Here is a 12,211-nt window from a genome sequence, read left to right on the forward strand (position 1 = left end):
CTGTCTCAGAATGCAATTTTAGCGGAGGCAATGAAAACAGTAATTAACATTGCTTTTCTCTCCAGTGATCGTTTAAGCGTCCAGCCGGCAAAAATCTGTCTCAGACCGCAATTTTAGCGGAGGCAATGAAAACAGTAATTAACAGTAAGATACTCCCACATACAGTAAACAATCCCTCCCCTCTGCCCGTGATATAATTCAGGGAGTTAATGCATTAACTTAATTTCCACGGGCAGAAGAAACACCCCTTTTTATAAAGTCCCATAAGTACCCAGAAACATAACACATCCCCGTAAATCTTACATCCCCTGACAGCCCTGATCTGGGTGGACAACATATCCAAAAATCACCCAGATCGGACCAGGGGTTCAGAAATTCTATGGAAGTCATAGTTTTGCCCAGGCGAACGCAGGATTTCATGCCCAAAACAGTTCCACAGAATCGCAGCTAAGTGCCGCTGGGGGACCGGCCGGGAACCGCAAGGTTTTCATGTCGAAAATAGTTCCAGGACGTTCGCGGCTAGGTCCCCCTGAAGCCTATTCGCGGTTTTAGCCCATGCGAACAAGATGGCTGCCACCACGCGTTCGAATGTCGAATGGCGGCCACTTTGACTGTTCGGGAGTTCGAAGAACCAACGTTTAAAGTCCCAATAGGCACAATTAGGGTCTCTCTGCCGCAATAAATTAAAGGGGCCATAGTCACAGGGTAAAAGGCTGGCAAGTAGTCTTCTCCAAAGCCCAGTGGCTTTCGTCACATATCGCAAATATCCTCGTGACTGCGAGCCGCACGCCGTCACTGCACAGCTCATCCTCGTTAGTATAGTGGTGAGTATCCCCGCCTGTCACGCGGGAGACCGGGGTTCGATTCCCCGACGGGGAGTGCTATTTTTATTTCCTTTGGCCGCCTCCTCTAATATGCACAAGACGCGGGAGCATTCGCTTGTGTGGATCAGCATGAACGCCAGCTCCCCCCTGCCGTGGCCGGTTAGCTCAGTTGGTTAGAGCGTGGTGCTAATATCGCCAAGGCCGTTGGTTCGATCCCCACACAGGCCAGTTGCTTTTCTCTCCAGCGATTGTTTAAGCTGTCTCAGAATGCAATTTTAGCGGAGGCAATGAAAACAGTAATTAACATTGCTTTTCTCTCCAGTGATCGTTTAAGCGTCCAGCCGGCAAAAATCTGTCTCAGACCGCAATTTTAGCGGAGGCAATGAAAACAGTAATTAACAGTAAGATACTCCCACATACAGTAAACAATCCCTCCCCTCTGCCCGTGATATAATTCAGGGAGTTAATGCATTAACTTAATTTCCACGGGCAGAAGAAACACCCCTTTTTATAAAGTCCCATAAGTACCCAGAAACATAACACATCCCCGTAAATCTTACATCCCCTGACAGCCCTGATCTGGGTGGACAACATATCCAAAAATCACCCAGATCGGACCAGGGGTTCAGAAATTCTATGGAAGTCATAGTTTTGCCCAGGCGAACGCAGGATTTCATGCCCAAAACAGTTCCACAGAATCGCAGCTAAGTGCCGCTGGGGGACCGGCCGGGAACCGCGAGGTTTTCATGTCGAAAATAGTTCCAGGACGTTCGCGGCTAGGTCCCCCTGAAGCCTATTCGCGGTTTTAGCCCATGCGAACAAGATGGCTGCCACCACGCGTTCGAATGTCGAATGGCGGCCACTTTGACTGTTCGGGAGTTCGAAGAACCAACGTTTAAAGTCCCAATAGGCACAATTAGGGTCTCTCTGCCGCAATAAATTAAAGGGGCCATAGTCACAGGGTAAAAGGCTGGCAAGTAGTCTTCTCCAAAGCCCAGTGGCTTTCGTCACATATCGCAAATATCCCCGTGACTGCGAGCCGCACGCCGTCACTGCACAGCTCATCCTCGTTAGTATAGTGGTGAGTATCCCCGCCTGTCACGCGGGAGACCGGGGTTCGATTCCCCGACGGGGAGTGCTATTTTTATTTCCTTTGGCCGCCTCCTCTAATATGCACAAGACGCGGGAGCATTCGCTTGTGTGGATCAGCATGAACGCCAGCCCTCCCTGCCGTGGCCGGTTAGCTCAGTTGGTTAGAGCGTGGTGCTAATAACGCCAAGGCCGTGGGTTCGATCCCCACACGGGCCAGTTGCTTTTCTCTCCAGCGATTGTTTAAGCTGTCTCAGAATGCAATTTTAGCGGAGGCAATGAAAACAGTAATTAACATTGCTTTTCTCTCCAGTGATCGTTTAAGCGTCCAGCCGGCAAAAATCTGTCTCAGACCGCAATTTTAGCGGAGGCAATGAAAACAGTAATTAACAGTAAGATACTCCCACATACAGTAAACAATCCCTCCCCTCTGCCCGTGATATAATTCAGGGAGTTAATGCATTAACTTAATTTCCACGGGCAGAAGAAACACCCCTTTTTATAAAGTCCCATAAGTACCCAGAAACATAACACATCCCCGTAAATCTTACATCCCCTGACAGCCCTGATCTGGGTGGACAACATATCCAAAAATCACCCAGATCGGACCAGGGGTTCAGAAATTCTATGGAAGTCATAGTTTTGCCCAGGCGAACGCAGGATTTCATGCCCAAAACAGTTCCACAGAATCGCAGCTAAGTGCCGCTGGGGGACCGGCCGGGAACCGCGAGGTTTTCATGTCGAAAATAGTTCCAGGACGTTCGCGGCTAGGTCCCCCTGAAGCCTATTCGCGGTTTTAGCCCATGCGAACAAGATGGCTGCCACCACGCGTTCGAATGTCGAATGGCGGCCACTTTGACTGTTCGGGAGTTCGAAGAACCAACGTTTAAAGTCCCAATAGGCACAATTAGGGTCTCTCTGCCGCAATAAATTAAAGGGGCCATAGTCACAGGGTAAAAGGCTGGCAAGTAGTCTTCTCCAAAGCCCAGTGGCTTTCGTCACATATCGCAAATATCCTCGTGACTGCGAGCCGCACGCCGTCACTGCACAGCTCATCCTCGTTAGTATAGTGGTGAGTATCCCCGCCTGTCACGCGGGAGACCGGGGTTCGATTCCCCGACGGGGAGTGCTATTTTTATTTCCTTTGGCCGCCTCCTCTAATATGCACAAGACGCGGGAGCATTCGCTTGTGTGGATCAGCATGAACGCCAGCTCCCCCCTGCCGTGGCCGGTTAGCTCAGTTGGTTAGAGCGTGGTGCTAATAACGCCAAGGCCGTGGGTTCGATCCCCACACGGGCCAGTTGCTTTTCTCTCCAGCGATTGTTTAAGCTGTCTCAGAATGCAATTTTAGCGGAGGCAATGAAAACAGTAATTAACATTGCTTTTCTCTCCAGTGATCGTTTAAGCGTCCAGCCGGCAAAAATCTGTCTCAGACCGCAATTTTAGCGGAGGCAATGAAAACAGTAATTAACAGTAAGATACTCCCACATACAGTAAACAATCCCTCCCCTCTGCCCGTGATATAATTCAGGGAGTTAATGCATTAACTTAATTTCCACGGGCAGAAGAAACACCCCTTTTTATAAAGTCCCATAAGTACCCAGAAACATAACACATCCCCGTAAATCTTACATCCCCTGACAGCCCTGATCTGGGTGGACAACATATCCAAAAATCACCCAGATCGGACCAGGGGTTCAGAAATTCTATGGAAGTCATAGTTTTGCCCAGGCGAACGCAGGATTTCATGCCCAAAACAGTTCCACAGAATCGCAGCTAAGTGCCGCTGGGGGACCGGCCGGGAACCGCGAGGTTTTCATGTCGAAAATAGTTCCAGGACGTTCGCGGCTAGGTCCCCCTGAAGCCTATTCGCGGTTTTAGCCCATGCGAACAAGATGGCTGCCACCACGCGTTCGAATGTCGAATGGCGGCCACTTTGACTGTTCGGGAGTTCGAAGAACCAACGTTTAAAGTCCCAATAGGCACAATTAGGGTCTCTCTGCCGCAATAAATTAAAGGGGCCATAGTCACAGGGTAAAAGGCTGGCAAGTAGTCTTCTCCAAAGCCCAGTGGCTTTCGTCACATATCGCAAATATCCTCGTGACTGCGAGCCGCACGCCGTCACTGCACAGCTCATCCTCGTTAGTATAGTGGTGAGTATCCCCGCCTGTCACGCGGGAGACCGGGGTTCGATTCCCCGACGGGGAGTGCTATTTTTATTTCCTTTGGCCGCCTCCTCTAATATGCACAAGACGCGGGAGCATTCGCTTGTGTGGATCAGCATGAACGCCAGCTCCCCCCTGCCGTGGCCGGTTAGCTCAGTTGGTTAGAGCGTGGTGCTAATAACGCCAAGGCCGTGGGTTCGATCCCCACACAGGCCAGTTGCTTTTCTCTCCAGCGATTGTTTAAGCTGTCTCAGAATGCAATTTTAGCGGAGGCAATGAAAACAGTAATTAACATTGCTTTTCTCTCCAGTGATCGTTTAAGCGTCCAGCCGGCAAAAATCTGTCTCAGACCGCAATTTTAGCGGAGGCAATGAAAACAGTAATTAACAGTAAGATACTCCCACATACAGTAAACAATCCCTCCCCTCTGCCCGTGATATAATTCAGGGAGTTAATGCATTAACTTAATTTCCACGGGCAGAAGAAACACCCCTTTTTATAAAGTCCCATAAGTACCCAGAAACATAACACATCCCCGTAAATCTTACATCCCCTGACAGCCCTGATCTGGGTGGACAACATATCCAAAAATCACCCAGATCGGACCAGGGGTTCAGAAATTCTATGGAAGTCATAGTTTTGCCCAGGCGAACGCAGGATTTCATGCCCAAAACAGTTCCACAGAATCGCAGCTAAGTGCCGCTGGGGGACCGGCCTGGAACCGCGAGGTTTTCATGTCGAAAATAGTTCCAGGACGTTCGCGGCTAGGTCCCCCTGAAGCCTAGTCGCGGTTTTAGCCCATGCGAACAAGATGGCTGCCACCACGCGTTCGAATGTCGAATGGCGGCCACTTTGACTGTTCGGGAGTTCGAAGAACCAACGTTTAAAGTCCCAATAGGCACAATTAGGGTCTCTCTGCCGCAATAAATTAAAGGGGCCATAGTCACAGGGTAAAAGGCTGGCAAGTAGTCTTCTCCAAAGCCCAGTGGCTTTCGTCACATATCGCAAATATCCTCGTGACTGCGAGCCGCACGCCGTCACTGCACAGCTCATCCTCGTTAGTATAGTGGTGAGTATCCCCGCCTGTCACGCGGGAGACCGGGGTTCGATTCCCCGACGGGGAGTGCTATTTTTATTTCCTTTGGCCGCCTCCTCTAATATGCACAAGACGCGGGAGCATTCGCTTGTGTGGATCAGCATGAACGCCAGCTCCCCCCTGCCGTGGCCGGTTAGCTCAGTTGGTTAGAGCGTGGTGCTAATAACGCCAAGGCCGTGGGTTCGATCCCCACACGGGCCAGTTGCTTTTCTCTCCAGCGATTGTTTAAGCTGTCTCAGAATGCAATTTTAGCGGAGGCAATGAAAACAGTAATTAACATTGCTTTTCTCTCCAGTGATCGTTTAAGCGTCCAGCCGGCAAAAATCTGTCTCAGACCGCAATTTTAGCGGAGGCAATGAAAACAGTAATTAACAGTAAGATACTCCCACATACAGTAAACAATCCCTCCCCTCTGCCCGTGATATAATTCAGGGAGTTAATGCATTAACTTAATTTCCACGGGCAGAAGAAACACCCCTTTTTATAAAGTCCCATAAGTACCCAGAAACATAACACATCCCCGTAAATCTTACATCCCCTGACAGCCCTGATCTGGGTGGACAACATATCCAAAAATCACCCAGATCGGACCAGGGGTTCAGAAATTCTATGGAAGTCATAGTTTTGCCCAGGCGAACGCAGGATTTCATGCCCAAAACAGTTCCACAGAATCGCAGCTAAGTGCCGCTGGGGGACCGGCCGGGAACCGCGAGGTTTTCATGTCGAAAATAGTTCCAGGACGTTCGCGGCTAGGTCCCCCTGAAGCCTATTCGCGGTTTTAGCCCATGCGAACAAGATGGCTGCCACCACGCGTTCGAATGTCGAATGGCGGCCACTTTGACTGTTCGGGAGTTCGAAGAACCAACGTTTAAAGTCCCAATAGGCACAATTAGGGTCTCTCTGCCGCAATAAATTAAAGGGGCCATAGTCACAGGGTAAAAGGCTGGCAAGTAGTCTTCTCCAAAGCCCAGTGGCTTTCGTCACATATCGCAAATATCCTCGTGACTGCGAGCCGCACGCCGTCACTGCACAGCTCATCCTCGTTAGTATAGTGGTGAGTATCCCCGCCTGTCACGCGGGAGACCGGGGTTCGATTCCCCGACGGGGAGTGCTATTTTTATTTCCTTTGGCCGCCTCCTCTAATATGCACAAGACGCGGGAGCATTCGCTTGTGTGGATCAGCATGAACGCCAGCTCCCCCCTGCCGTGGCCGGTTAGCTCAGTTGGTTAGAGCGTGGTGCTAATAACGCCAAGGCCGTGGGTTCGATCCCCACACAGGCCAGTTGCTTTTCTCTCCAGCGATTGTTTAAGCTGTCTCAGAATGCAATTTTAGCGGAGGCAATGAAAACAGTAATTAACATTGCTTTTCTCTCCAGTGATCGTTTAAGCGTCCAGCCGGCAAAAATCTGTCTCAGACCGCAATTTTAGCGGAGGCAATGAAAACAGTAATTAACAGTAAGATACTCCCACATACAGTAAACAATCCCTCCCTTCTGCCCGTGATATAATTCAGGGAGTTAATGCATTAACTTAATTTCCACGGGCAGAAGAAACACCCCTTTTTATAAAGTCCCATAAGTACCCAGAAACATAACACATCCCCGTAAATCTTACATCCCCTGACAGCCCTGATCTGGGTGGACAACATATCCAAAAATCACCCAGATCGGACCAGGGGTTCAGAAATTCTATGGAAGTCATAGTTTTGCCCAGGCGAACGCAGGATTTCATGCCCAAAACAGTTCCACAGAATCGCAGCTAAGTGCCGCTGGGGGACCGGCCTGGAACCGCGAGGTTTTCATGTCGAAAATAGTTCCAGGACGTTCGCGGCTAGGTCCCCCTGAAGCCTAGTCGCGGTTTTAGCCCATGCGAACAAGATGGCTGCCACCACGCGTTCGAATGTCGAATGGCGGCCACTTTGACTGTTCGGGAGTTCGAAGAACCAACGTTTAAAGTCCCAATAGGCACAATTAGGGTCTCTCTGCCGCAATAAATTAAAGGGGCCATAGTCACAGGGTAAAAGGCTGGCAAGTAGTCTTCTCCAAAGCCCAGTGGCTTTCGTCACATATCGCAAATATCCTCGTGACTGCGAGCCGCACGCCGTCACTGCACAGCTCATCCTCGTTAGTATAGTGGTGAGTATCCCCGCCTGTCACGCGGGAGACCGGGGTTCGATTCCCCGACGGGGAGTGCTATTTTTATTTCCTTTGGCCGCCTCCTCTAATATGCACAAGACGCGGGAGCATTCGCTTGTGTGGATCAGCATGAACGCCAGCTCCCCCCTGCCGTGGCCGGTTAGCTCAGTTGGTTAGAGCGTGGTGCTAATAACGCCAAGGCCGTGGGTTCGATCCCCACACGGGCCAGTTGCTTTTCTCTCCAGCGATTGTTTAAGCTGTCTCAGAATGCAATTTTAGCGGAGGCAATGAAAACAGTAATTAACATTGCTTTTCTCTCCAGTGATCGTTTAAGCGTCCAGCCGGCAAAAATCTGTCTCAGACCGCAATTTTAGCGGAGGCAATGAAAACAGTAATTAACAGTAAGATACTCCCACATACAGTAAACAATCCCTCCCCTCTGCCCGTGATATAATTCAGGGAGTTAATGCATTAACTTAATTTCCACGGGCAGAAGAAACACCCCTTTTTATAAAGTCCCATAAGTACCCAGAAACATAACACATCCCCGTAAATCTTACATCCCCTGACAGCCCTGATCTGGGTGGACAACATATCCAAAAATCACCCAGATCGGACCAGGGGTTCAGAAATTCTATGGAAGTCATAGTTTTGCCCAGGCGAACGCAGGATTTCATGCCCAAAACAGTTCCACAGAATCGCAGCTAAGTGCCGCTGGGGGACCGGCCGGGAACCGCGAGGTTTTCATGTCGAAAATAGTTCCAGGACGTTCGCGGCTAGGTCCCCCTGAAGCCTATTCGCGGTTTTAGCCCATGCGAACAAGATGGCTGCCACCACGCGTTCGAATGTCGAATGGCGGCCACTTTGACTGTTCGGGAGTTCGAAGAACCAACGTTTAAAGTCCCAATAGGCACAATTAGGGTCTCTCTGCCGCAATAAATTAAAGGGGCCATAGTCACAGGGTAAAAGGCTGGCAAGTAGTCTTCTCCAAAGCCCAGTGGCTTTCGTCACATATCGCAAATATCCTCGTGACTGCGAGCCGCACGCCGTCACTGCACAGCTCATCCTCGTTAGTATAGTGGTGAGTATCCCCGCCTGTTACGCGGGAGACCGGGGTTCGATTCCCCGACGGGGAGTGCTATTTTTATTTCCTTTGGCCGCCTCCTCTAATATGCACAAGACGCGGGAGCATTCGCTTGTGTGGATCAGCATGAACGCCAGCTCCCCCCTGCCGTGGCCGGTTAGCTCAGTTGGTTAGAGCGTGGTGCTAATAACGCCAAGGCCGTGGGTTCGATCCCCACACGGGCCTGTTGCTTTTCTCTCCAGCGATTGTTTAAGCTGTCTCAGAATGCAATTTTAGCGGAGGCAATGAAAACAGTAATTAACATTGCTTTTCTCTCCAGTGATCGTTTAAGCGTCCAGCCGGCAAAAATCTGTCTCAGACCGCAATTTTAGCGGAGGCAATGAAAACAGTAATTAACAGTAAGATACTCCCACATACAGTAAACAATCCCTCCCCTCTGCCCGTGATATAATTCAGGGAGTTAATGCATTAACTTAATTTCCACGGGCAGAAGAAACACCCCTTTTTATAAAGTCCCATAAGTACCCAGAAACATAACACATCCCCGTAAATCTTACATCCCCTGACAGCCCTGATCTGGGTGGACAACATATCCAAAAATCACCCAGATCGGACCAGGGGTTCAGAAATTATATGGAAGTCATAGTTTTGCCCAGGCGAACGCAGGATTTCATGCCCAAAACAGTTCCACTGAATCGCAGCTAAGTGCCGCTGGGGGACCGGCCGGGAACCGCGAGGTTTTCATGTCGAAAATAGTTCCAGGACGTTCGCGGCTAGGTCCCCCTGAAGCCTATTCGCGGTTTTAGCCCATGCGAACAAGATGGCTGCCACCACGCGTTCGAATGTCGAATGGCGGCCACTTTGACTGTTCGGGAGTTCGAAGAACCAACGTTTAAAGTCCCAATAGGCACAATTAGGGTCTCTCTGCCGCAATAAATTAAAGGGGCCATAGTCACAGGGTAAAAGGCTGGCAAGTAGTCTTCTCCAAAGCCCAGTGGCTTTCGTCACATATCGCAAATATCCTCGTGACTGCGAGCCGCACGCCGTCACTGCACAGCTCATCCTCGTTAGTATAGTGGTGAGTATCCCCGCCTGTCACGCGGGAGACCGGGGTTCGATTCCCCGACGGGGAGTGCTATTTTTATTTCATTTGGCCGCCTCCTCTAATATGCACAAGACGCGGGAGCATTCGCTTGTGTGGATCAGCATGAACGCCAGCTCCCCCCTGCCGTGGCCGGTTAGCTCAGTTGGTTAGAGCGTGGTGCTAATAACGCCAAGGCCGTGGGTTCGATCCCCACACAGGCCAGTTGCTTTTCTCTCCAGCGATTGTTTAAGCTGTCTCAGAATGCAATTTTAGCGGAGGCAATGAAAACAGTAATTAACATTGCTTTTCTCTCCAGTGATCGTTTAAGCGTCCAGCCGGCAAAAATCTGTCTCAGACCGCAATTTTAGCGGAGGCAATGAAAACAGTAATTAACAGTAAGATACTCCCACATACAGTAAACAATCCCTCCCCTCTGCCCGTGATATAATTCAGGGAGTTAATGCATTAACTTAATTTCCACGGGCAGAAGAAACACCCCTTTTTATAAAGTCCCATAAGTACCCAGAAACATAACACATCCCCGTAAATCTTACATCCCCTGACAGCCCTGATCTGGGTGGACAACATATCCAAAAATCACCCAGATCGGACCAGGGGTTCAGAAATTCTATGGAAGTCATAGTTTTGCCCAGGCGAACGCAGGATTTCATGCCCAAAACAGTTCCACAGAATCGCAGCTAAGTGCCGCTGGGGGACCGGCCTGGAACCGCGAGGTTTTCATGTCGAAAATAGTTCCAGGACGTTCGCGGCTAGGTCCCCCTGTGATGTAATTCCAGTAAAATACAAGTTTAGCAGGCTAAGATTGCCACAAGGCATATGTATGTATATGTGTTTGTAGTATCAGTTAGTTAATAACACGTAGCTAAGATACTGTCATCACTGTACTGACCAGGTGCAGGAATGTAAGAACTGGAATTACGCGTCCCTCTCCTTTGTATCAGATGAGCCACGTGGTTAGACCGGATGGATGAGTTTAGACTCTATTCATTAAATAGGTTAAGGGTATGTGTGGGTGTAGTTAATTGTGGGAGGAGCTACAGTGCTATATAAGGAATGTACTCTATGTATTCAGTACTCAGACTTTGCTGTATTTTGGTGACGCTAGTCCCTCTGAGTCCCGATCGGTGATCCAATAAAGAATCTCTTCCTTCCTGAAGAAACCTGTGTCCATCTCTCTGTGCTTGGCTTCCGTCAGTTTCTCCGGTATCATTTGGTGCATTGGCCGGGAAGCTCATCGTTCAACGGTAGCTGAGAGGCAGAGGCGTGAGACGGTCTATCTTTGCCCACGTTCTCTACGGCTGCACCCCTGAACTTCTGCGTGGACCTCCCTTCGTCTCGGCGCCACTGGTCTGTTGTCCAGGAGATCATCGGCCTCTACGTGAGAAGTGCTGGGGTGTCCCCGTCGATGAGTGTGAACTCAGGTTCAGGAACGAGGAGGTAAGACAACTGCTGTTTTAGACGGCAGGACCCGCTAGGGGTATACCGATTGTGCGGTAGGCCCAAAGGGGTTTTTGAATCTGTATCTGCCCCCTCTGTCGGAGGGAAGGAGCGAAGGCGCACCGCTCGATCGAACGCTCTTTAGTCAGACCGTTTGATTTGGTTAGTCAGGCGGGGTCCAGGTGTAAGATAGCCCTAGCCGGACACCGGTGTCTTGTCTAGACTAGCGTTCTAGGGTGTATATTACGTTCGCTAGGTCGGAGGGACCGGGAGACTAAGCGGCGCCTGTGTAAATTCGGTTCGCTAGTTCTCATCCTATCTGGGCTAAGTGGGAAGGCGTGTAAATTTGGAACCCACTAGACTTTTGATAGTACGACTAAGAGGCGCCTGTGTAAATTCGGTTCTCTAGCTCGTTGTATAGTGCGACTAAGAGGCGCCTGTGTAAATTCGGTTCTCTAGCTCGCTATATATGTGGTGATTGGGCAGTGTGGCTAACCAAAACGGGTGTATATAGTTTTAGGTAGTCCATTCAAGGTACTGGCCAATAGTTTAGTTGGGAATTGTAAATGTGTTAAACGATTGTTTTAGTAAAGTGTATATCTTGTTAGATAGCGCGAGCTCAGCCGTCTAGCGAGAGTGTTGATAGTGTGTTGCTGTATTATAGTGCACGGTACCATAACCCTGTATATTTACTGACATTGTATAATAAGTACTAATCATTGTCGTCCATTGCATGTTTAACACCATAACCACTAATAATTGTATTGTGACCTTAACTTGTGCTTTGACCTATGCTAACCGTACTGTAACCGCTATTTGTAAAAGACGATGTTACTGGGTGTGTTATAGACGGGTAATTCGTATATAGAGAATTATAGCGTGGGTGACTGTGTAGTTACGCCAAAGGGCATAATATTGATTATATAGTGACTGGTGTAGCAGCTGTGTGTGTACGGGAATTCCCTGAGTGTTTATTGTTATTGTGTACGTTTCACTTGGTAACCGTACCACGTGGTGCTGTTGCCAGAGGAAACGGGTGTGACTGTTGAATAGTACGCGTGTATAGTAATCGTTGTCGACGACGTTCCACTGTTAAATATGGGTGCGTCGCAGTCAACGATTCCGGATCCCTTAGGATGTATGGTTAAGAATTTTAAAAAGGGATTCAAAGTTTGTGATTTTGGGGTAAAGATGTCTCCTGTACGTTTGGTCACTTTGTGCACTAGGGAGTGGCCTACTTTGGTTGCGGCATGGCCGCCACGTGGCAGTTTGGATC

General features: G+C 49.5%; 16 non-coding genes across 16 annotated transcripts; all 16 read left to right on the forward strand.

Moving 5' to 3' along the window:
* Positions 1–807: 807 nt before the first annotated feature.
* On the forward strand, positions 808–879 carry TRNAD-GUC (transfer RNA aspartic acid (anticodon GUC)). The gene has a single exon. It is a non-coding gene; the product is annotated as a tRNA-Asp (tRNA).
* A 1,009-nt stretch (positions 880–1,888) lies between these two features.
* Positions 1,889–1,960, forward strand: TRNAD-GUC (transfer RNA aspartic acid (anticodon GUC)). Its single transcript has one exon. It is a non-coding gene; the product is annotated as a tRNA-Asp (tRNA).
* A 98-nt stretch (positions 1,961–2,058) lies between these two features.
* TRNAI-AAU (transfer RNA isoleucine (anticodon AAU)) lies at positions 2,059–2,132 on the forward strand. The gene has a single exon. It is a non-coding gene; the product is annotated as a tRNA-Ile (tRNA).
* Positions 2,133–2,968: 836 nt separating this feature from the next.
* Positions 2,969–3,040, forward strand: TRNAD-GUC (transfer RNA aspartic acid (anticodon GUC)). The gene has a single exon. It is a non-coding gene; the product is annotated as a tRNA-Asp (tRNA).
* Positions 3,041–3,139: 99 nt separating this feature from the next.
* On the forward strand, positions 3,140–3,213 carry TRNAI-AAU (transfer RNA isoleucine (anticodon AAU)). The gene has a single exon. It is a non-coding gene; the product is annotated as a tRNA-Ile (tRNA).
* An 836-nt stretch (positions 3,214–4,049) lies between these two features.
* Positions 4,050–4,121, forward strand: TRNAD-GUC (transfer RNA aspartic acid (anticodon GUC)). Its single transcript has one exon. It is a non-coding gene; the product is annotated as a tRNA-Asp (tRNA).
* Positions 4,122–4,220: 99 nt separating this feature from the next.
* TRNAI-AAU (transfer RNA isoleucine (anticodon AAU)) lies at positions 4,221–4,294 on the forward strand. Its single transcript has one exon. It is a non-coding gene; the product is annotated as a tRNA-Ile (tRNA).
* An 836-nt stretch (positions 4,295–5,130) lies between these two features.
* TRNAD-GUC (transfer RNA aspartic acid (anticodon GUC)) lies at positions 5,131–5,202 on the forward strand. Its single transcript has one exon. It is a non-coding gene; the product is annotated as a tRNA-Asp (tRNA).
* Positions 5,203–5,301: 99 nt separating this feature from the next.
* Positions 5,302–5,375, forward strand: TRNAI-AAU (transfer RNA isoleucine (anticodon AAU)). The gene has a single exon. It is a non-coding gene; the product is annotated as a tRNA-Ile (tRNA).
* Positions 5,376–6,211: 836 nt separating this feature from the next.
* On the forward strand, positions 6,212–6,283 carry TRNAD-GUC (transfer RNA aspartic acid (anticodon GUC)). The gene has a single exon. It is a non-coding gene; the product is annotated as a tRNA-Asp (tRNA).
* A 99-nt stretch (positions 6,284–6,382) lies between these two features.
* Positions 6,383–6,456, forward strand: TRNAI-AAU (transfer RNA isoleucine (anticodon AAU)). Its single transcript has one exon. It is a non-coding gene; the product is annotated as a tRNA-Ile (tRNA).
* An 836-nt stretch (positions 6,457–7,292) lies between these two features.
* TRNAD-GUC (transfer RNA aspartic acid (anticodon GUC)) lies at positions 7,293–7,364 on the forward strand. Its single transcript has one exon. It is a non-coding gene; the product is annotated as a tRNA-Asp (tRNA).
* Positions 7,365–7,463: 99 nt separating this feature from the next.
* TRNAI-AAU (transfer RNA isoleucine (anticodon AAU)) lies at positions 7,464–7,537 on the forward strand. The gene has a single exon. It is a non-coding gene; the product is annotated as a tRNA-Ile (tRNA).
* A 1,007-nt stretch (positions 7,538–8,544) lies between these two features.
* On the forward strand, positions 8,545–8,618 carry TRNAI-AAU (transfer RNA isoleucine (anticodon AAU)). Its single transcript has one exon. It is a non-coding gene; the product is annotated as a tRNA-Ile (tRNA).
* An 836-nt stretch (positions 8,619–9,454) lies between these two features.
* On the forward strand, positions 9,455–9,526 carry TRNAD-GUC (transfer RNA aspartic acid (anticodon GUC)). Its single transcript has one exon. It is a non-coding gene; the product is annotated as a tRNA-Asp (tRNA).
* Positions 9,527–9,625: 99 nt separating this feature from the next.
* TRNAI-AAU (transfer RNA isoleucine (anticodon AAU)) lies at positions 9,626–9,699 on the forward strand. Its single transcript has one exon. It is a non-coding gene; the product is annotated as a tRNA-Ile (tRNA).
* The last annotated feature ends 2,512 nt before the right edge of the window (positions 9,700–12,211 follow it).

The sequence above is a fragment of the Pelobates fuscus genome, chromosome 5 (genome assembly GCF_036172605.1).
Source record: "Pelobates fuscus isolate aPelFus1 chromosome 5, aPelFus1.pri, whole genome shotgun sequence".
NCBI lineage: Eukaryota > Metazoa > Chordata > Amphibia > Anura > Pelobatidae > Pelobates > Pelobates fuscus.